Raw genomic sequence first — 21,406 nt, 5'->3', positions numbered from 1 at the left:
ACAAAGTACTGCTCAGTGCTTTTATTGCAGGTCATGAAGAGAAAGAGTTCTGTGAATTGATTCTGCGGTCATTCTGCATTATGGTGGAGGACACTGCTGATTAGCATTCTCGTGGGAGCAATAGTTATTACCATCATCATTATCACTACTCCAGACACCTCCTGACAAGTCTCTCTGGCTTCATCTTTCTCCCTTTTAATTTGTATCTCCACACCACACATTCTGTGATCTTTCAAATTTACCAATCTCATCATGTCAATTTCTGATATAACAGTTTTCTGCAATTTCTTGGGAATAATGCAAAATTTCTTAACCTGAATGGGAGACTATGCAGGGTTAAGGCCCTGCTTATTTGGCCTCAGCACCTGGGTGTCTTTGCACTTGCTGCTCTAGAAGCCTGCAGTGTCCTTCTTCTCTGTCCACTCTTCTGCCTTCCTCCCCCCTTTCAACACTAAACCCCATTTTGCCACAATAACTTCCAGATGGTTTTCAAAGCGTGGTTCCAAATATAAGGAACCGCCTCCTCAGAGAATTCTTCCTTCATCCTTGTCCTTAGGGTAGATTCTCCTATCTAGAGCAACTCTACACTCACATCAGTTAAAGCACTTACTGCTTGTATGTAATGGTCTGTTTAGTTTTCTGTCCTCCCACCACTTGGTAAACACTGATGTCAACTTTTATCCTGACTACCCTCCCCCACCGATTAGCAAAATGAAATATCCAAAGACACTTAATAGTCCTCAATAAACATTTATTGAGTTAATTAAGGATACAACTATGCTACCATCTTCTATGTAAAGTCCAATATGAGTTTTCTTGACTCTCAGGGTCAAGGTAAACCAACTTTCTCCAAAGGAACTAATGTTCTTCTACTCTGTGATAATGAGGGTAAATAATACGATCCTGCATTGTTCTAGATGCCTGCATTTTTCAGAGGCAAGTTGTTATTTAAGCACAGTTACCATGGTTGGCTCATTTGATTCCTTCTTTTCCATGGTCCTATTGTCTTTGACAATTTCATCAGCCTTACTATATTGGTTCATTACCGTAATAATTTTCAAAAGAATTTTCGGAAAATGTATGTAATGAAAATAAATTCGGCAAGTAACAAATTCAAAATATATTGAAGGCATAATTCCAGGGGTGAAGGGCCTTTTCTTTTGGTAAAGGGGGATGGTAAGTCAGTACACAAAGAACACTGAGACAATGTAAAAGGGCTGAGTGAGAGTTACTCTGGATTTCAGAGGAAGGAGAGGTGACATTGTCTCATGACTAAAGAATGGGTCTTAAAGGACAGAAGAACATTCTGAGAGGCAGGGATGATAAAAGCACTCCAGATGAAGTGAGGAGCATGTGAAAAGCAAGCAGGGGAGAGAACACGGTAAGTACCTGTTGGCAAGGAGACAGGACTGACTCCCTTCTGCCTTCAATGCAAATGGGAATGTTTGATGATTCCAAAGGTTAGCAATTCAATGGCAAACTGTGCGCACGTTTAGAGACAGGATTTTTAACCTTGAACTGCTCTCCACATCATTCTATCCTATCAGTAGAGTGTCTCATGACATTTCAATCAGTCATCTGATAGGTTGTGAAATCTAAAGTTGTTTGTTGGACTGTATGAAAACAAAACAAAACAAAAAATGTGTCTCAAACGTCCACTCCACAGTTGGCCTCATGCCTACCCCAATGGTGCTTTTCTCTTATAATAGAACTAAATAAACCACAGAGTTAAAGAATGCTGGTCAGGGAAGCTGAGTTCTACAATTGTTGAAACTGACAGCTGTGGAAGCCTGAGCTCCTTAGGCTCTTCTGCTGCACTAAGCATCCAGTCCCACGCCAACATCTCCTAATTCCCGTAACCTCACCTTGCTTTAAAGAGGGCAAAGCCATCTCAATATGCTTTTCAAAGTGTTCTATCCATGAAGTTAATATGATTGCCCCTTTCCCTTTCATTTTTTATTTAAAAATGTCCCTTTTTTCCAGTGAGTGTAAAACTTCCACTGCTCCCCAACATATATGTTATAGACCTCCGCTGGTGTTAAGAACAAGAAGTCAACCTTATTAAACCAGTTTATACTAAAATGAGAATGGCTGGTGGAAAGAACTCAGATTCAGAGTCAGAAAACCTAAAATCGAATAAATTCATGTAAGAAATACTATATAGCAAGGAGAATGCATGATCAATAAGTACATGCAACACTTTGGAACAAATATTACATATGTAATTTAGACTGAAATGTGATAAGGCTCCACTTGTAGTATTTTTTCTAATCCCAAATTAATACTGTTAAGATTTAAATATTGTACTATCATGATATTGTCATACAGATATTGTGGTGGCTTTGCCTATATGACCCTAGTAATGAAGGACTGTTAGAAGAGCAGAAAGTCAAAATTATCATCATTTTAAGGTTGCTCCCAAAATGAGCATGGAGAAGTGAATACGGATGAATTGAAGGGTGGGTTGTGGTAGACAAGGAAGTGTCCCATTTGGTCTCACTTCAGGAGAACTTAATGCCTAGAACACAGTTACTGGTAGCTTCCAAACCTGCTAGCCCATGAGTGCTGCGGCTGCACTTTCCTGGGGTTGCTTCTAGCTAATGGATGAAGCCCACTGGGGTGTTCATGCCGGCCCATTCCCCCTGGTGCAGGATTTCCCTCACGGGCAACTCTGGTTGGAGACATCCCATCAGATAACGCCTATTCTCAGAACTTCCTGGTGGTCTGGCGTTCTTCCTATCAAAGTTTTCCTCTCCTCTCTTTGCTCACAAGATATCAGACTTGAATCTCAGACTGAGGTTCCCTCTACCAATTTCTGCTCCCTCCCCATTTATCTTTCACAGGCACTTTCTCCAGGAATTTTTTTTTTTTTTTTTTTAGTAACAAGTCTGATCCTCTAATCCCATCTTGGGGTCCGCTTCTCAGAAGACTTGAACTGACACAGTGTTGCTGAAACTGAGTAACAGACTCTCCTCTGTATCAGAAATGGGCCCTTCCCTTAGACCTGGAAGAAATACCTCTTTTACTGACCTCCTTTTCAGTAACTTTGTAATCCCCTCACCTCACCCTCAGGTTCTTCAAATTTACAAACTCATTCCTAATTGATTCTTAGTACCTACCCTCCAGACAAGCCCAGACAAATCAGCATCGGGGAGGAAAACTGTGTAAGCCCATCCTGAGACCTCCACCAAACAAAGAAACAATAGAACCTTCATCCCCCCTGGGCTATATTACTGAGCAGAAGCCCTAAAACTATCATTCATAATTTGAGAATCCAGTGGAGAAAAGCTGCTGTTTGTAGGAATTAGTACTCCTGCATTCTTCTTTGAGAATCTGTATAATCAGGCAGATTTGGGGGTCTATCGTGGAACGACATACAGGTACCCCTTGAATTACAAAGTGCTTATATTTATGAACCATCGCCCAAAGCGTATTGCAGATGTGATCTTCACACAATCATGTGGACTGTATACTCCCTGTATATTATATGGTGTAGAAAGACATCTTAAAGAGTTTTCAACAGCACTCCCTCTCTCTTCACATCCTAATAGCATGGTGTGTATACTTTTGAATTGAAAGTGCAGTAACATGGCCTAACATTGGAATACAGTGTAACCAGAATACCATCAATGGTCTTTCTCCACTATTTCTTCCAAATAGTATATCCTCACAAATACAAGAGAAAAAAAGATCTTTGATGAACAGCACAAAACTTTTAACTCTAATGTTTTGAGCTGGGGTAAACAGGAAAAACAGGAAAGAGGGAGGAAGAGCCACCTTAGGGAAGGAAGAAGTTGTACTGTAAATCGATTCTGAGACTCAGGTAGGTAACCTAGAAGGAAATGCCCAATGGGTGGGTGAGATCTTTAAATACAAGCTTAGGAGAGAGGTTGGGCCTAATAATGGCACGGCAGGCAGAATCATGACCCCCAGAATATGTCAACACCCTGATCTCTGAAATCTTGAATATGTTACCTGACATGGCAAGAGGGTCTTCGCAGATGTGATTAAATTAAGGATATTGAGATGGGAAGATTATCTTGGATTATCAGGGGTGGGGGGAAGGTCATCATTAGAGTCCTTGTAAGAGGGAAGCAGGAGCATCAGGGAAGAGGAACGAGGACTGCAGAGGAAGGGGTGTCAGCCAGAGAGTGCTATTTGAAGATGCTATGGTCTTGGTCTGAAGTTGGAAGAAGAGGCATGAGTCAAGGAAAACAGGTGGTTTCTAGAAGCTAGAAAAGGCAAGGCAATGGATTCTCCTCTGGAGCCTTCAGAGCCTTCAGCAGCCCTGTCAACATCTGACACCTTGATTTTAGGTCAGGGACACCTGTATTGGACTTCTGACTTACAGAATTGTAAAATAATAAATCCATGGTGTTTTAAGCCACTACGTTTGTGGTAATTTGCCATACCAGCAAGAGGAAACCAGTAGAAATAGTAATAGTAGTAGATAACAATCAGATGTCGTTATTAAGTCCAAGTGCAGTGCTAAGTGGTAGAGATAAAATTTGCAGAGAAAAACAAATGACCAGAGACCAAAAAATGGAGAAAGCCTGCACTTAGAAGGCCTAAGAAAGAATCATATTTTATACAAAATGATTATAAGACCAATACAGTGGCAGGGGGTGGGGTATTCCAAAAGAGATGACAAATCACAGCAACCCCAAAGCAAATGAATTAGTGTTCTACTGTTTTATACAAAGATTCAGATCCTTGGGATGCATGGGTGGCTCAGTCCGTTAAGCTTCTGATTCTTGGTTTCAGCTCAGGTCATGATCTCAGGGTCGTGAGATTGAGCCCTGCCTTGGGCTCCACGCGGGGCATGGAGTTGGCTTGAGATTCTCTCTCTCCCTTCCCCCTCCCCCCGCTAAAAAACAAAACAAAACAAAAAACACACAAAGATTCAGACCCTTAACAAATTATGGAAAGAAATCAAATCTGTATTTAATATGGTACATACAGTCATGACAGTTACAACAGAAATTTGTAGCACCTACCTACCCTTCTTTACAGACTTTCTTATTGAGATGGAATGAGACATAACTTTTATGTCTTAGAAGATCTGCACTATTTCATTTATTGCCTGCATGACCATGTTAAAATATATGGCATCGCTCTGACTGAAAACATTAGAGAATTATGTGATTTATTGCATTCTGAATAAAGTAAAAAAATACCTGCTGTAATACTGAGTTTACTTACCATAAAAATCTGCATTTGCAAGAAACATTAATTGTATACTGCAAAGTAAAATATACATCAAATCAGCATTCTTTGGAGATTTTTCAACATCATTTTATGTATGATGATAAATACAAAGCTATCATAAAAGTGATAATTTTATATACTCAAATGAACTAGACTTTACAAAACCTTTCATAACCTGTGGTGTAAATCACAAACACATTATGCCAAAACAGCTTGGCCACTGGGCTTTCTATTAATAACTCTACATTAATATTAGGTATGTGAAATACTTTTTATTAGAGAGCAAAGAGGCTTTACCAATCAGAGCCATAAATTAAGATAATGAAGTGCTGAAATTGCTTTCTGAAAAAGTAATATGTGACGAATGACATCGCTCCTCCGGCCACATTTTTTCCCAGGTCACGTTAAGTACAAGGCCAGTCAATTTCACAGGAAATATGTCACTCTAGTGTTTACCTGTAGACACATTAATACACATACTACTGACATTTAAGGGTTCATTCCTAGTTTCATTATGAAATTCTATTATGAGGGAGATGTAATCCTTTATATAGGCATTTTCTAGAAAAGTTGTCAAAACTGCAGTTGAACAAAATCGTAGAAGTAACTTTGGCTATTTTCTCTGGTGCCAACTGGGAAGTTTGACCTACCTTAAAAAGAAGGCATATTAAAAGGTCATGGGAACTTGCTGGATGTCATTCAAGATTTGTATCACTGATTCAGACAACTGGGAAGGAAATTTGGCTACGGAGCTTAGAGTCAACACCCACTGATGGAGGATCTGAGACAGTACATATTCAAAATTCTAGAGCCATGTAGAAAACCGAAGATAATTTAAGGTTCAAAGAACAAAAGGTCAATGGTTAGGATTGAAAAGTCTGTACCCTCAAAGCCGAAGGCATCTATGGACCTTTCCAACATTTCTGCGTGCTATCTTTCAAAAGCTGTTTTGTAAGTTGTTGCGTTGAGGGCAACATTACATATGTTGCAGTTTCCTTGGTTAGCCTATAAATGTCTGCCTAATCTATTTTTATTTAGAGTACTAACAAGTGTGACTTTTGAGGGGAGGAAAAAAAAAACCCAACCTAAAAATGACACTCCTTCATCCTTTTATACTTCCCGGCTGATTCTAGGTCAGGAGCCGGCAAAGTACAGCGAGGGGGTCAAGTTACAAAGCTGCCCGCTTTGTAAACTAAATATTGTGGAACATACTCACACCTATCCAGTTGTTATTGTCCATGGCTGCTTTTATGCTACAAAAGCAGAGCTGAGGAGCCGCAACAGAGACTATATGACCCATAAAGGCTAAAATATTTATCTGACTAAACTTGTAAGGGAAAGTTTGATGACTCATGTTCTAGGTTAGTATTAGCCCTGGACCAAGTTATGAGTTTGGTGATCTTTACCTGCCTTACTTTACTTTTACACCTCTCTTCCTTACAAGGCTGTCATACTGTCCTAACCACCACATGAAGCTTCACAGAGCTTAGGTTAGTCCCCTAAATCTTCTGTACTCCTCTCTCTTGCTTTAGTCCTGCCACCTTTTGGGAGCACATATGAGACATTTCCATTGCATAACAGAAGCTCTCAAGAGATAATGCAGTTTCCTGATGTGTTCTGTGACCACCATTTTTGGTTCTATCATTTTCTTTCAGAAAGAGGAATATTTTCAGTGGGTACCTGCATCTTTGATCACATCGTGACTCCACAAGACTCTGTCTTCATTTTTAAAGAAAATTTATTTATTTATTTATTTATTTATTTATTTATTTATTTATTTAAGAGAGAAAGAGAGAGAGAGACCATGAGCAGGGGGAAGGGTGGAGAGAGAGAGAATCTTGAGCAGACTCCCCGCTGAGCGCAGAACCCGACGGATGCAGGGATTGATCCCAGGACCCTGAGATCGCAACCTGAGCCAAAACCAAGATTTGGAAGCCTACTCGACTGAGCGACCCAGGTGCCCTTGTCTTCAGTTTTAATGACAGTGAAGCTCTTCTAACAAATACCTTCATCTCTTTCCTGGTACTGTGGCTGCTGAAACTGATGTGGTACCAAAGTGAAGTAGCCCTCTAGAGGCCATTCTTTATTTTTGCTTGGATACATACACTCTTTTTTCTCATGAAGAACTTTTTAAATTTTTCCCAAAGAACCAACACTCTCCCATTCTTTTTTTTTTTAAGATTTTATTTATTTATTTATTTGACAGCGAGAGAGCAAGAGATCACAAGTAGGCAGGCAGAGGGAGAAGCAGGCTCTCCGCTGAGTAGGGAGGCCCTACTTGAGGCCCTGGCTCGATCCCAGGGCCCTGAGATCATGACCTGAGCCGAAGGCAGACGCTTAACGACTGAGCCACCCAGGCGCCCCCAACACTCTCCCATTCTTAATTCAAGTTGTTTCAGTGGACTGACCCCACCCTCATCTCCTTGTTCCAAGGAGATCTCAAGATGAGGACGTGCAAGTGGGGGCCAACTTCAATGACACTCAAACTCTGAGGTCCGGCAATGACTCAGGGTAACTGAGAAGGGAAAGGAGCAAAATCATCGGCAAGACATTTACTGACCTACTTCCTCTGGCCAGGGTATTAAGAAAGCATGACATTGTTAAAGAAAGTAGTTTAAATTTTCCCAAGAGAAAATGAGACCTAATCAGGATGGGCCAGTTACTGTGATGTTTTCTGAAGACAGGGCAATTCTGTCTTGTCACAGACCCAACCTGCAGTTACTGCGACCCCTTGGTTGTATGCGGACTTATTGCTATAGTGATGAAACTCAGGCAGAAACCCCCAAAATGATAAGAGTCAGATCTTAAGGTAAGAGAGACTTGGGGAACATAATGAATTTCTTTTCTGCTTCCTTGTTTTTATTATAAAAATATGCTTTTCAAAGGAGTTCGAGGCTCTGAAAATGTTAGAAAGCAATTTTAAGATAGCTCAAAACCCAAATGCTGCGGATGACTACAAGTTTCATTGCCAAGACCTGCTTGTGCAGCTAAAAGAAAGTGCTTTGTAATAGCACATTTTGCACAATGCCACGCTTGATGCCATGTGTATGTTGGTGGGCAGATCTTAACTATATGCCAAATCCCTCTTGCCAGGTTTGCACTTTCCTCATCACTTATACTGAATAATGGACATATTTTATGACTTCAGTGACAGTAAATAACATTTTCCTTTTAAAGTGCAGTCTAGGAGAAGCTAAAGAATCCTATAGCTCATGGGAGTGCTAATTGGAGCCAATTATAATTTGATTGACCGGCCTCGCTATTAAAATGATATGCAAAATTTATACTGTCCTTGCAAAATGGAAATTTTCTAGTACAAGCTAACTACAGGAAGCCCACCCTTTAATGGATCCAAAGGTAGTGCTCTTGGGTTACAATTTCCACATCAAGGGGCTCCTGGGTGGCTCAGTCATTAAGCATCTGCCTTCAGCTCAGGTCACGATCCCAGGGTCCTGGTCCTGGGATCGAGTCCCGCATCGGGCTCCCTGCTCAGCGGGGAGCCTGCTTCTCCCTCTCCCACTCCGCCTGCTTGTGTTCCCTCTCTCACTGTCTCTCTCTGTCAAATAAATAAATAAAATCTTAAAAAAAATTTCCACATCAACTCTCAGAAGCTAATTCCAGACAGGGGCTTCACTGGGTTGCAAATGATGCAAAAGAACTCTATGGATGGGGAAAATGTGCAATAAAAATAACGGAAGTAATTAAGGACTAGTAGATAAAGGAGCAGCATCACAATAACTGTCCATTCCTCATTAGGTCTCATTTTCTTGTATTCTTTCCTTAAGGAACGTCATGGGGACTTGATATTTCTCTTCTTGCCATGTGAGTGATTTTTTTTTATAGCAGAATAAAATGTCCACTATCACTGGTAAATAGAATGTGTTTATTAGCAGAAGATGAAGTCACCCTACCAAATCACAGGGGTCTTCTTACTGGGTACAATAAATTTGTCCTCAGGAAGCTCTCTTTCACACACACACACACACACACACACACACACACACAAAATACTACCATTTGCCATTAGTAGCACATCAAACTGTTCATCAAAATAATTTTAATACTATCTAAAAACTTATTTTAAAATGGATCTTTACCCTTTGTGGTCTGTAACTCCTCTGAATAATAATAGACTTTAAATAGTAGTGGTTTCATTATAAATTATACTTTTGAAGTGGTACAAAGTCACCTGATTTTTAAAAATGACTATATAAATGTTTGATTATGGCAGGATATGCAATTATATCTGAATATCCCCAATAAACCTGATAACAAAAAACAATGCCCCCTAATATCTATCATCAAATGTAATTCCCATGCTTCACATCTGTAGGGCTCTATCAATGCCAACCTCGTTAGGCACTAAGGGATATGCTCAGGAGATTTCACAGAAGCCTCGGGTTCAAGTCAAATATAGATAATAGTTTGTAGGCTTTGAAAAAAGATGGGACTTTGAAAAATAGCATTTGTATTACATCATGTTCACTTGCTTGTTATGCTAAATTATAGACACACGTGTTTACACATACATTTCTTCTCTGCCTCCAGTGTTTCTAGTCCTTGCCTATTTGGCTATGAAGATATGTTCAAGGAAAAATCTATCACTCTATCACCCTGTAAAAAATTGCCATACTTTTTCTGTGATTTTAATAATTTACCTGAATCAAACCCTGCTGATGTTAGAGAGAAATACACATAAGGAAATAAAAGCCTATTGTTCTAGTTAAAATTCTCATTTGCTCAGTGTTTGACTTTTTTTAGAAATCATCTTTTCTGACCTTTGTTTCTAAAGATTTACTATGTTGACCAAGTGGCTTATTTATCAAATCCCCAATATTGTTGTTACTTTATATTTGATCCCTCTCTATCAATTTCTTTCTCTTTATAAGTATACCCAGTCAGTGCAAGAATGATTTCTGGTCAATGAAAGATCAATACTTAAAGAAGTATCTGAAAGTCCCTAGTTCAGGGACTTTTTCACAATTTATACCACCCAGGTACAAGGAACAGTAAGAGGTAAAAGTTAGGAAAAAAATAATATATTGCTCTCATTCCGTCCATACCCTGCCATTATGAGCTCCTCAAAATGATGGCTATTTATGTCATGTGAGATTCTCTATATTTTACAAAGAACTTTTGATCTATTATTAATTTCTAGAAGTAGACTTAACCATTGCTACTTTAGAAGGTCTTACTTATCCCTATTTTATGTTTCAACATGCCAGTTACCTGTTTACCCACATCATATTCAACTAATAGATGTGCACTGTATTGGTCAATAAATGCAGAGGTGTAACAATCCGTGAAGAGCAAGCTGATGGAGAATATGTGAAAGGCAGCATTTCAACTATGAGTTCTTTGATACTGTATTCCAGTGTTATGCAGCGCTCACTTTTCGGTGTCTGGCTAATGGACTAATGACCCTTCTAGTCATTCTTAAGGGGACCACTAGGAGTTTAATCTGAATCTTGTTCTAATATAAAAATATTGAACGAACATTGGCTTCATTGTGATTTTCAAAATTGTAGAACAGGAGTCCACTGAGGCAGATAGACTTTTAAAAAAAAGGCATCCTAATTACACTCCAAGTTAGTAACTGAGCTCATCTGTGCCTCATGCAGAAGGTTGCGAAGCTCATGTCATAATCTTCAGTTGGTAAAAAAGGACAATGACCTTTCAAGCCAGCTCAAGTATTTAATAGAATCTAAGTATGTTGTTCTATTGACAGTTGTCCCTAAAATGCGGTCAAGTGGTCAAGTTTATGTTTACTACTTCAGTTAATTTCTTTCCTTTTATATTTTTCAAACAAGAAACAAATTATAATAGAAGTTGTAAGAGCACCGGCTTTTCTTTTTCTTCCTTTTCTTTTTATTCCCTTCTTTGGCTCCAAATGTATTTACCTAAAACAATACAAAGACATGCAAAGCAACCACCTGCTCCCCCTTTCAAACATTTTTGTACAAAGCACTGCTGGTAAAGGAGACAGGTTTCCTTGTGAAAAGAAAAAACAGCAATCATGTGAGTATTCTTCAGCCAATATGATGAAAAGGTTTTCTTTCCAAGAAGAAAATATGCAGATCTACAGTGTACGAGCGTTAGAGTCTGCCTTGATCAAAGTTGCGAATAAATTTACGAAGGAATGTTAATCTGATATAAATGTTCACTGATCCTCCTTAAACCGGAAGTAAACTGAACTTCATTCCTTCCTAATCCAATATCACCTCTTCTATTTGTTCTCCCAAACAATACTGCGTTTTTATTTTCTGTCTTTTCTCGCTTTTTGAGACCATATGCTGTAGAAGGCTCTGGGAATTCCTGCAGTTGCTCATATTTGTTTTATACCACATTTTATTTCAACAACATACCTTCTGGAAAATTTATGAGCATGTTCATTTCTTCCATCTCTTTACTTTATTAATTCAATTAGTTGATCTTCCACTGGCATGACATGAAGGGCTTTCCTAGTTTCCAATTTGAATGTGTTACATCAAAGATTTTTTAGCATACCATGTTTTAGATCAAGCAACCTTGTAGCAATTTTCATTTCTCTTTCTCATAGATACTTACCATACTTGGGCTCTGATAAAAATAATCAATTTTATCCTTCTCTTTAGAGAAAGATTTTCAAATTCCAGTTAGAGAATCTGTTTCTGTACCATTTGTTCACCAGAGAAAATACATGAAGGTAATGAGAACAGTCTTAGTAATATGGATTTGATATCAACCCTATAGGATGCATGATGACTTATAATGAGGGCAGGTAGACAGAACATGGGAACTGTTCTGTTGTAGCTCCAAACTTCCTTTCAGCCTCTGATATATAAAGATACAAAGGAACACTTCTCTATTGCTTAACAAGGATAAACAGCAAAGATAATGGGGATAACATAAACTCAAAGAGTTTATACTGACTACTGTTTTATTCCATTAGGTAGGTGATATGATATATACAATGCAGGCATTGTGAAGAAAGCAGAGAGGCAGGGCTGACTAACTTGGACTCTGAAGTGAATCAGCCCACCTAGATTCAAGGAGTAAAGATAGAATTTTCTCTGGCAGAACCAGGGAGCAGACCAAATCATATGGAAGAGCTTAAGATGCTGGTCAGGAGGGCCAGGCAAACTGGTGTCAAACAAATTCTCTATGCTTTGGTGATGGTGAGAAGCTCTAAAATCATGATGTGCATGGAGATTTGAGTCCTATAACCAACTAGGGTGAGTGAAGGGAGTTGTTTTTTAAGTGTTTTAATGGACTGTTAGGAGATACTAAGGTATACACTACTAGATATATAGAAACCATTATATATAAAAAGAGAAGGGAACACGGCAAGAATAAACTTTCATCAAAACAACTGGAAGAACCAGAGAAGAATAAAATAACTAAACAGAATAATTAGGATTAAAATTTTATTCTCAAGAGAAAATGTATGCCAGAGTAAGCATTCTAAAAGTAACCTGGTCTCATTTGAATAGAGAGCTAATAGGACCAAACTTGGAATCTGAAAATATTCAAAGTGCAGGCATGATAAAACACTGCATCCTTTCTGCTAAATTCATCAGATGAACTAAGTTTGCAGCAAAAGCCGGGTTCTCAGTACAGGTGGTGCTGAGTGAGCTGGGGGAGTGGGTATGTTGCTCTGCTCAGCACTGGAAGCTCTCAATGACTTGGAGTTCTAACCTTGCTTTTGGAAATATTTCCAAATGGTGACAGTCATTTCTAAACGTCAGTTTCCTGTCTCTAATCTTAAGTAATGGAAATATCGCATCACATCCCTATGAGGATACTGAGAGCTTGCTCTGCCTTTAAAATCATAAGAGCTGTTAATTAAATGCTCATCTCCATGCCATTGTTTTGGGTGAGATGCAGATATTAAATGAATATGAGAAAAGGTCCCCATTCTACTTCACTCTTGAACCCTAATGAAAACATAATGGCACAGACAGGAAAAGAAACAATTTATAATTAACATTTTAATGCCATACATATAAAATGGGGTCCTGGTAATTAAAAATGTTCTCTCCTTTTCTTAAATTGATGAATTCTTATTCTCAGGTGAAAGGGAGAATGTTCAAAGGCAGATGATCAGCTCGTTGCAGCTATGCTGGATGCTAGTGGTGTCAGAACGGTCTACTACAGGCTATCTGAGTAACCAGAGATTCAGCTGTCTCAGTGCCACGATGGTTTCCGATAAAAACCAATTCACTGACTTAAAATTACCTTAGTATATCTCAAAAGGTGGGTAAGAGATAGTAAAACCAAATAAACTAATATTGACAAATTAAAAAGGGAAGTGAATTTAAATAAAAGTCTACACTGTAAATATTTATTGATAGCCTAATATATGAGAAGTTTATTGGGTAGACAAACATCTTTTGAAATATTAATTACATAATTCTTACGATAAGAATATGCTTCAACTGAGTGGCTGTCACATCACTGATTTTAGAATTTCAAGTATTTTAAACATGACTGAAAAACTCAGTGCAAGAAAAATCATAGCTTGAAGGTTTTCATAACTGTTTAAAAAAAGATAAGATACAAAGATACATAGAAAATAGATTTTTAAAATCCAATAATATATTTATTTTTATTAAAAACTTTCTTACCAAAAAAAGGTATAAAATCAATGCTAATAATTGTATTTATTTTAACAAGTATTTCCCAGTAAGTTCTATTCTAAGGGGCAGCTAAAATAGTCTTTGGATACAAAATATATTCTATCCATTTGTCTTCACAGGACATTTCACAAAATTGCCCACAGGCACACAGGCAAGAGAAAATCGACTGGCCTTTACAACCGCAACAAAGAAAGCACTCTTGTCGTCCACATGGCAGGAAGTCCTGGATAAAATCAGGGGAATGAGATTCTTGAAGGACTCAGCCATCACTTAAACATATTTAGAAAAGGACAGCTACTCCACCAGACTTTCTTTTCTTCAGCTCTTATGCTAGTTACCAAGTTTTAATGTGATTATTGAAGCTAATTCCCACTATTTTCCATATTAGAGATCAATGTGTATACTCTTGGCATTTGTCCCATACTAAGGATTAATTTTTCAGTTTGTATTCATATTGTCAGCATGCAGCTTCAACTGACTTCACACATAAGTCACTGACAGAAGAAATGAAGATATTAAAAATATAATTTTAATTATTAAAATTATTGACCTTTATCTCTCAAATATGGTATGCTAGATATTTATAGGCAAACTTTGTGGAATTACATTGGCTTTTATATTTGTAGAAGGCTAAATGAAATTAAAATCATCCTGCTAGTGTCACTGAATTAACGAGTTTGGATTAATTTTATAAATTATTTTACCACACTGCTCAGTAAGTACGAGGTTTCTAGTTACATGAGAGAAAGTGGAATGGGAAGAATATGTCTGCCTCATAAAATCTACTTCAAAAAAACATTTTCCATCAATAAACGTGCTACCTAAAAATAACTCACAAAAGGGTCACGGCCAATTTTTTGTGCTTTATGCTATGCTTTGAAAAGTGTGACACATTTTGAGTATTCTACAATAAAAACATCACAGAAAGTCACCGGAGTGACAATAACAGCTATTACTTAATGAGAAACGACTTTGTGCCAGGCATTTTGTCACTGCATGCTGATAGCTCCTTTAAATGTTCATACCACCCCATTGTAGGTAGGAGTCATTATTCCCATTATACAGATGAGAATATCGAGGCCCATAACAGTTACGTGACATCTCACACAGAGTAGGGCAGGGAAGCAAGGTTGGAACCCAGCCGATTCCTAAGCCCCAGCTCGTGAAATGTAAGTCGTCGTGCACCCACTAACTCAGACTTGCCATCAATCTTCCCTCTCTCTTTAATCCAAGCTCTATTCCACGTGCCAAGATAAAAGAGAGAAATTGAAGGCCTAAAATTTAGATTCCAAACCTAATGACTTGGAAGAAAGCTTTATTATTCTCTCTGCAATAAATAATGAGCTTCTGAAAGATGTAATTAAGATTCTCGGGAACCAGCATGATAATGACTTGTAGGAGTCAACACTACACCTTTGCCTTTTTTCCCCTCTCTTCTTTCAAACTCATCCCCCAGTCACCTATCATCCTTACCCCTCACTGCAGTTAAATGGCACAGGGAACTGTAGGCTACAATCTTCAGAAAAGGACTCTGTGAACTCTTAAGAACAAAAATGTCATTTGTTAGTCAAGCGATCTCATTAAGGGGCATTACCCAACAGCTGACTCAGAGCTCTAATAGAGCGGGATTCCAAATCCTGCAGTATTTGACCTGGGTGGGACCCAGGCCCCGAAACACTGGCTTTTGTTAAAGGGTATGACTAAATAGAAGGAAAATGTGAAACAGCTCTAGCAGCGTGCCATTTTAGACTTTATCTGGCTGCCGAGGGTCTGCTCTTTTTGAAGAAAAGGCTATTTCGTGGCAGCATAATTGGTTATGATTCCACAGTTCTCTGTGTTTCTTTCCATGAGGCCCTCGAAAGCTTTGAGCTGCATAGGAAATATACAAAATCAAACAAACAGACTCAACGTCTGTGGAAGCTCCAAACACAGCCCCGAAGTTAGGCGCCGTAAGCAAAGCAAAAATCGCAGCAGGGAAGGAGAACTGCAGGGGGTCCACAGGAACGTGGGCATGCCAGCCACAGCCCACCAGGCAAACCGGGTCAGGCCAATACCCTGCCCGGTCAACAGTATCCACCCACCCACATGTTGCCCACACGGAACTCCTAGCAGATGCTTGTCCAGCGCAAAGCACGCCATTATAAAGATGGTAATGGAGTCGCCATAAAAGTCAGACTTAGCAGTGTTCACACAAATGGGCAAATGTAACTGGGCAATCAGAATTATGATACAAAGGTTAATTTAGGGAAAAAAGGTAGAATTATAAAGGCACTAGGCACTCTGAAGGTATTTTCTTTTACATTTATTAGCTTCTCTGCCAGTACTCTATTTATCGAAGTATAAATAAGAACCCATTTCTAGTCATGGATTACCGCAGATGTGTCTTACTGGAGGAATTAAACACAGAACAGCCTCTAATATGAATGAAGGTGTTTTAATAACTTTCAGTTTGGCAGCCTGATAAAACATTACGATCATCTTGAGATTTACGCTGAAGTGGGCCTCCCTGCTTCACGGAAACAGGCTCCACCTGAATAATCCATGCTTTCCCTAACGACATGCTTCCTCTTTACCATGATACCGTCTCAGATGACAGAAGAGATGAAGCACAATACTCAGAAAGAAGCAAAATTGCCAAGACTGCAGACATTCTATAAATAGGTGTTTTCTGGGCTGGGAGACAGGAGCGCTCAAAAGCATAAACGGATCTGACTCTACTGCCCATCAACCATGTGACTGACTGAGCCTCGGGTTCTCATCTGCTAAATGGGGAAAATAATCTCTCTGGCTTTTATAGAGTTGTTGTGAACATTAAATAGCTAAATATAGCTCAGTGGCATAGACTGAGTGCTCAGAAAATGTTAGCTATTACATTTTTTCCTTTTTTTAAATTTTATTATGTTATGTTAATCACCATACATTACATCATTAGTTTTTGATGTAGTGTTCCATGATTCATTGTTGGCATATAACACTTATTTACTTTTAAAGATTTATTTATTTATTTTAGAGAGAGAGAGAGAGAGAGAGAGAGCGGGGGAGGGACAGGGAGAGGGATCAGGAGAATCTGAAGCAGACTCCTCACTGAGCATGGAGCCCAGATTAAACTCAGGATCATGAGATCATGACCTGAGCTGAAAGCCAGAGTCAGACGCTTAACTGACTGAGTCACCCAGGTGCCCCAGCTTTTATTATATTATTATTATATCATAATATTATATTTATTATTATTATTATTTTGCACTCTGGTACTTAGATTCTTAACATACTGCCTTTTAATTTCAATGAGCATTGTTACTGACTTTCCTCATGTAAGAAGTAGAGACAGGCCCTGGAATGACAAAGAAGGTACGAGAAGGAATGGAAAAGAGGGAATAAGGGTGGGGGGCGGGGAAGGACAGAGAATCTAAACCAGGGGCTGGCAATGTTGAGTATTTAACTGAGGGCAGGAGACATTAAAGGGCATGACTCCAACAGACAGGGGCCATGGTTAGACCAATGAAGGCTACTGATGTTGTAAATGGGAGGAGACAAGGCAAGGGAAGAATGCCCATGGCTCTTGCTTGCTCCACTTACACCTCCCTCCCTCCTTCACCTTTTTTCCTTCCTTTTTTCTTCCTTCCTTCAGCATTCATTCAGCAACTACTAAACCCTTAGAATATCACAAAAGCACATTCTGAAAAAACCTCAACAACAAAAAGCCGCAATATTAGATATTAGGTAGAGAGGATACTGCATAGCAGAACGAGACAGAATTCATTGCCATTACATGTGTGAGTTATGTTGGAACAGACAAGTGAGAGGAATTCTCTGGTCTTGGGGAGCTTACATTCTAGGAGTGAGAGAGAGTGCTTTAAGGAACAAACATAAATAGATACTGGAAAAGTATCAAATGATGACAGTGGCTATGTAAACAATGTTAGAAGGTTCATGTCATAAAAATCAACTCAGGAGAACTACTTTGGGCAGGTAGACAAGAATAGGGTTCATGTTTCTAATTCCGAGTTGCGGTTTAACATTCATATGTAGAGTGCACCATTTTAAGTGTGCAGCTTGGTGAGCTTTTATATATGCATATATCTGTGCAACTATCACTCAGATCAAAATCCAGAACATTCTCAGAAATTTGGTTTATGTTTTTCATAAATGATACTGTGTTAAATACCTAATTCTTATTTTTTTTTAAAGCAGGCACTATTTTAAGGTCTCTCCATATTATGCCTTTTACTTGTGGCTTATAACCTCTGTACATACTTTCTGATGTGCATCAGCCACACTTTTACTATATTTACTTATCCTCTAATCCATTAATGGACTCCAAGCTTGCTCCCAACAATCCAGTGGTCTAAATAATACTGAAAGGAACATCCTCAAACATGAACCCTTACTGAGCTATGTGAGAATTTTTTTTTAAATACATGATGAAGAGCAGAGAGTCAGTGTCTGAGTCTATGAGAACAGTAATCTGACTGACGAACGCCAGACTGATTTCCAGAACATGCACCGTGCCACGCTCCCACCAGCAGGGTGCATTTGATCATTGTTGTTGGCATCTGCATGCTCTGATGTCTCGTGATTTTGAAAATCTTTTCACACAATACTAAAACGTTCGATTTTCCCTCTCTTTAATTCACTGTTCCTTCCCTTGGCACATTTCTCAAAGTGTGTGGCCATCCCTTTCTGGATGATTAGCAAGGGGAGTGTTATTAAGGACATAACACTTCAGCTGAGGTGTGATTAACATGGAGGAACAGACCTTGAAAAGATCAGCAGGTTCCAGGCAGAAGGAACACCCAGAACAATGGCCCTCATGCAGGACTGAATCTGCCACGTAGAGGGAACAAACCAAGAACACAGGTGTGGCTGGAACACAGTGGGAAAGGGGAGAAGGAGCACAGATGAGGTCAGCAGAGAGAAAGGACCACAAACAGTCCTGTGATTCAAAATCTGCCAGACAGTGCTGAGTCGTGCCTGTTCCATCTGCAGAATTTTTAATATTGAACCTGACCTTTTACCAGCCATCAGTGAATGGAGAATGACAAGCACAATTGTAGCTGATATACCTCTGAGAGTTTAATAGGAATAAAAGTAGATCAACAATTGTGATTCAGAGCCCTCAGAACATCATAAAAGTACATTCTATAAAAATCTCAATAACAAAAAGCTAAAAGATTACATGTTAGGGAGAGGGGATATTGTGAGCGGGGTAAGACACATCACTGAGAGAACCCAGAAAATTGCTTTCTCCTCCTGGGAAGAGCCAGAAAGAATAATAATAATAATACACTTATTTCATTAGACCAGTCTGTGGAGATATTCATCTCAAATTAATATAGAAATAAGTCTACATAAGGTAAGGGAGTTTGAGATTTAAATTTAAGGACAAACTGTTTTTCTCGTTCATTAAGTCAAAAACTCAAAGGCTAGTAAGTTAATAGCTATAACAGAGGGGGGAAAAAAAAGCCTGCATCTGGTTAGGGGGAACATGATTCTCAGTAAGATATATACATTTTCCAGATGTTAATTAAGCATCTAGCATGAGAAAAATAGTGTGATTTTGAAGCAATGTATTATAAAGCTCTTAGAGAACAGAAACAGAGGGATTATTTATTTTTTAAACTGGCGTGGAGCAAAAAGGCAAAGGATCTATCATTTGAGTGACACCGAGAGTGTACATTTTATTGGGACACATGACACCCAATCTCAATTTGTCTGTCTGGCCCACAGTAAAAGTCATTATGAAGATGATGATGCTCATGATCATCTAAACTGTCCATGGTAAGAAAGGAGGCAAAGAACAGCAGTGAGGAGACTGTAGTAATGTTTGTCTAGAGATCAATGAAGACTCTGAAGTGTTAAAAGGAAAGTTGATCTCTTTTTTAGTCACTTGATTCGAAAAGATGGTGAGGAACTAGCAAAGCTAGATGGAAGCAAGTTTTTTAAGCATTTGTGATAAATGTTAAAAATAATTATCACCAACGAGAAAATCTCTGCTTTCTATTCTTGATCAGTGGCTTCTGATTTCAAATAAAGATACGATTTTTAATCACTTCTTGTTACTCTGCTGTGATGATAAGTAATTGATGTGCATGAAAGTGCTTTGAACTCACAGAAGAGTCTATAAATATAGGGGTCTCATTATTTCAAATAAATAAATACATGAAAAATGTTTAATGGGCAACGGAAAGGAACTATATGTTAATAGAATAATAAGAGAAAATGTAAATAACATAAACTGATACAATGATCAAAAAGAATGGAATTAACTGAGTAGCCTGAGAAGTCTAGATTAGGTACTCGTTTGCACACGCCTACAGTACTCATTCTGTTTCCCTGCAAACTGTTCATGTCCTTTTCTGTTTCTCCTACTAGTCGCTAAGCATCTCAGGGCCAGAACGTCAGCCCCATCTCTAAGGCACCGGAGTGTGGGATGGTGTTACAGGTTAAGAAATGGGAGGATTCACCTACCTATACACAATCAGCAGATAAGCGCAACACAGAGGCTTTGGGGAACAAAATCAGGATGTGTCTGATTCAACAAATTTGTCATCAGTTTGCTAAGCCTTCATCATTGCCTGCCATATGCTTAATACACACACACACACACACACACACACACACACACACACCCTTGGTCTCTGCCTACACACACACACACACACACACACACACACACACCTGGTCTCTGCCTACACACACACACACCCCTGGTCTCTGCCTACACACACACACACACACACACACACACACACACACACACACACCCTGGTCTCTGCCTACACACACACACACACACACACACACACCTGGTCTCTGCCTACACACACACACACACACACACACACACACACACACACCCTGGTCTCTGCCTACACACACACACACACACACACACACCCCTGGTCTCTGCCTACACACACACACACACACACACACACACACACACACACACACACACACCCCTGGTCTCTGCCTACACACACACACACACACACACACACACACACACACACCCTGGTCTCTGCCTACCTGAGGACATCCTGTCAACCCACTGTCCTCACCGCTCATTCTCCCCAGACTCGTGCTCCTCCCAGAGCTCCCCAAGGGCCGGCACTTAGGGCCCTCGCCCTGGCTTTCCCTCTGCCTCCAATGCTCACCCCATCCCCAGTCTTTCCCTGGCTGACTTCTTCTGCCATTGAGGGGGCTCTGCTGAGCCGGCCTCGTTCCTGAGCCTTCCATCTAAAGCAGCCTCCCCTGCCTGTCACTGTGCTGTCACCTAGGTTTACTCCCTTCATAGCTTTTTCCATTTTCTCCCATCTTATTGCTTACCGCTCTTGTTTATTTTAAAAATTGGTGCCCCTTTGCCAATGCAATCAGAGTCCACCTCCGGGTGAGTTAGGACTTTGCTTAATTTTTTAGCCCTAAGAATGGAACAAAACAGACTTGAATCTGACTCCCTATGAGTACATTTTTATAAAGCATTTATTTATTTATTTTTAAAAGATTTTATTTATTTATTTGCCAGAGAGAGAGAGAGAGAATGTGCACACAAGCAGGGGGAGAGGCAGGGGCAGAGGGAG

The 21,406-nt window shown here is 39.4% G+C and overlaps 1 protein-coding gene across 2 annotated transcripts in view; it reads right to left on the bottom strand.

Moving 5' to 3' along the window:
- Positions 1-21,406, bottom strand: part of CNTN3 (contactin 3) — a 241,035-nt gene that overhangs the window by 93,192 nt on the left and 126,437 nt on the right. The gene's annotated exons all lie outside the window — the stretch shown is intronic.

The sequence above is a fragment of the Eumetopias jubatus genome, unplaced genomic scaffold (genome assembly GCF_037043125.1).
Source record: "Eumetopias jubatus isolate StellerSeaLion01/CBP00866 unplaced genomic scaffold, mEumJub1_p1.0 scaffold_1, whole genome shotgun sequence".
Lineage (NCBI taxonomy): Eukaryota > Metazoa > Chordata > Mammalia > Carnivora > Otariidae > Eumetopias > Eumetopias jubatus.
Note: the sequence above shows the minus strand (reverse complement) of the source record. Positions and strands in the feature narration are given on the sequence as shown.